The sequence below is a fragment of the Triticum urartu genome, chromosome 7A (genome assembly GCF_056163025.1).
Source record: "Triticum urartu cultivar PI428250 chromosome 7A, HENAU_Tu73, whole genome shotgun sequence".
Taxonomy (NCBI): domain Eukaryota; kingdom Viridiplantae; phylum Streptophyta; class Magnoliopsida; order Poales; family Poaceae; genus Triticum; species Triticum urartu.
This window is the reverse complement of record NC_141879.1, coordinates 677,431,696-677,435,103: the sequence shown is the minus strand read 5'-3', so window position 1 is coordinate 677,435,103 and position 3,408 is coordinate 677,431,696. Positions and strand designations below refer to the sequence as shown.

General features: G+C 55.9%; 1 pseudogene; it reads left to right on the top strand.

Annotated features, from left to right (window-relative positions):
• The first annotated feature begins 533 nt into the window (after positions 1–533).
• LOC147961392 (uncharacterized) lies at positions 534–2,900 on the top strand (annotated as a pseudogene).
• Positions 2,901–3,408: the final 508 nt, after the last annotated feature.

Sequence of the window (3,408 nt, the reverse complement as noted above, 5' to 3'; positions counted from 1 at the left end):
GTAAACATGCGATCACTCCGATGTCTGCTACTGATCGGCTGTCTGCTCTTGATGGAGATCTTCTTCCACCTGGTGATGCTACTGAGTATCGCAGTCTAGTTGGTGGTCTGCAGTATCTTACTATCACCAGACCTGATGTCTCATATGCAGTCAACCGTGTCTGTCAGTACCTCCATGCACCCAGGACGTCTCATTGGATAGATGTGAAGCGTATCCTCCGTTATATCTGCTTCACTGCTTCCTATGGTTTGCTTCTCCAGCCTGCACCATCTTGTGAGATATCCGCCTTTTCAGATGCAGATTGAGCTGGCAGTCCTGATGACAGGCGATCCACGGGGGGATATGCAGTGTTTCTTGGTCCTAACTTGATCGCCTGGAATGCTCGCAAGCAAGCCACGGTGTCTCGCAGCAGTACTGAAGCTGAGTACAAGGCAGTTGCTGATGCGACTGCTGAGATCATATGGGTTCAGTCCTTGTTGAGAGAATTGAGAGTCTCTTCTGCTCATCCTCCAGTGCTTTGGTGCGACAACATTGGTGCTACTTATCTTTCGTCCAATCCGGTGTTTCATGCTCGGACGAAACATATTGAGGTAGACTATCATTTCATTCGGGAACGCGTTGCACAGAAGCTTCTCAATATCAAGTTCATCTCGTCAAAGGATCAACTTGCTGACATCTTCACGAAGCCTCTTCCACAACCACAGTTTGTAGGCTGTAGGCGCAATCTTAACTTGCTTTGTACCTCAGGCCATAGTTAAGATTGAGGGAGGGTGTTAGACTGTATATATACGAGGACTCTTGTATACACCTGTAATTGTACTGTACCCTTTGGTACTATTATATAATGAGATAGCCACACCCCGTTTAGGGTGTCGAGCAGTTTCCCAAACAATACGTTTTACAAGAACAACCGTCCGCGCTCCATGCATGCACAAAACAATAACCGCTCAATGCACAGAGGAAACTTACGCAGCATATATACTCGCCAGTAATTAGGATAATTACACATGCCATCACACATGCAGGCTGTGGACTCGCACTTCTAAACCCCTGCATCCAAAAAAAAGCACACAACATGCGCCCATCAGTGCGTTCTCAGTTCCAAGCTCTCACTCGTCATCAATCAGTACCGCACGTTGCCCGACCAGCTCCGTTGGTCGTCGCTGTGCTTGCTGCCGTCATGCTCCTCGCCGGACTGGTTGCGCTGGTAGTTGTTGCTGCTGCTGTCTCTCGCGTCGGTGTACTGGCCGCGCTGGTAGTCGTTGCTGTTGCTCGCCGGACCGCACGTTGCCCGACCAGCTCCGTTGGTCGTCGCTGTGCTTGCTGCCGTCATGCTCCTCGCCGGACTGGTTGCGCTGGTAGTTGTTGTTGCTGCTGTCTCTCGCGTCGGTGTACTGGCCGCGCTGGTAGTCGTTGCTGTTGCTCGCCGGACCGCGGCTGGTGGTGGTTCTGCGCCGCGTCGGACTTTGGCGGGCGCTGCAGGTTCTTAACGTACGCCCAGGCCTCCAGCTGGAAGACCTTGTTCCACCAGCGGTTGACGTTCTTGCGGCGATGGAACGCGGGTCGGAGGCGAGGCGGTCGGCGTTGGGCAGGGAGGCGTTCACCACCAACCCCGTTGCCGTTGCCGTAGCCACCGCGAGGAGGCCGGCATCTGCCATGTCACGGGCCCCGCACACTTGCGTGCTGGTGATGATGTAGATAGCCACGCCGAAGTAGTCGCCCAGCTAACTCGTGCACCGCGCGCTCGGAGGCGATGGTCATACTCATAGCGAAGCACATCGGGAGCTCCTCCACCATGCAGGCGACGACGGCGAGCCGTGCCATCCACGGCACGTCCTCCGAAAGTACCTGCCCAACCTCCCTCCTAAAATCGCGCGTCATCAACTATCGCATCGGATGCCCGCCAGCAAGCAAGCTGGTTTCATCCGCCGTGGACGTTCGTGCCTGAGGGGGCCTGCACTGCAGCTCCTCAGGGCGGCAACACTGGAGACTGGACGTAGCCTCACATGTATCAATGATGAGCTTGGCCGATTAACCGACCGAGGAGGCGAGGACCAAGGAGGACGCCGTCCATGGCAGGTTGTTGATGCGGTCCCGTAAGCTACGCACCATGGTAGGCTCCCTCGCGCGCTAGGGCGCATGTGCTTGCATCTTCCATCGCCGGCTGAAGGTGGAGGTCGTAGCTTCCACGACCACGAAGCCAGCCACCACTGTGGCCCGCGCTCGGAATCCACCCCGCCATCGAAGCCTAGGGCCGCAGCCGACCGGCTCCATGGGCTCAAGCTACGGCCGATCCATACCAAGCGTCCAGGCCCCGACCGGCGCCGCGAAGAAGGTCGATGGGGAGAAGGAGGCCTCGAGCAGCGGCAGCGCGTCGCTGACGGCCAGGACGTGACGGCGACGACCACTGCACTGCTACAGGTGAAGCCGAGCGGCTGGCTAAAGGGAAGAAGGACAGCGTAGGAGCAGCCTCCGATGGCGACCACCATGCTACAGAGGCGGCGTCGCCGGCTGCGGGAGAGCGGCCTGGTGGTGATGGAGTCGATCGGCGGACCGAGAGGAGGACAATTCTGGAAAGCATGGCAGAGATAATCGCGGCGAAGGACGACAAGGACAACGTACGGGCGTCGTCACGGGTCCTCGAGGAGCTTCTTACGTGTTGCCTCGCCGTCAACACCGCCGAGCACCACGGCGCCATCGTCTCCGCGTTCGGGCGCGCCTGGCTGGATGACACGACAAGTACGTACATGCCGCCACCGAACTCTTTGCTGCTTGGCCTCCACCCTGCTCATCCCGCTGTCGCTCTCGGCAAATTGTTGCTGGTGGAACTGGTGGAGAATTGAGAAAGATCGAGATGCAGCTGCGTCAATGGAGGCGCGCCGAATGCCCTTGATCGAAGGTAGGGGGCTTTTTATAGGTGTATAAAGGCGGTGGAGGATCTGACGGGAACCTTCTTCCTAGGCCTTCGAGAGGGCTCCATCGAGGGCGGCAAGGCCGCGCTGCATTGGGAATCGAGAGTTGGAAAGTAAAGCGATGGGGAGGAGCGACACGCACGAATACCACACAAATTACGCTGTCAAAATTAGAAGATGGACACGTACGTAGGAGAACAACCGCATGCGAACAAAAGCCACGCAAATCACAAGAGCTGGGCATGCAGATTTTTTCCAACAAGAGACGTGGTCAAATCAAACATGTACAAACTGACACAGCAAAGAGAATGTTGTATACTCCTACTGAATCGCTAGATCCACCCAATGTCTACATGCCCAGACCCCCCACTAATTAATGTGTCATCACCCCATTGGTCAGGTTTTTTACTGATTGAAAAAAGTCAAAAAAAGCAGGTAAATCATGTGCGATATGCGGGAAGCGTCTTACCTCATTAGAGGGACGCGTTGCGTGTTT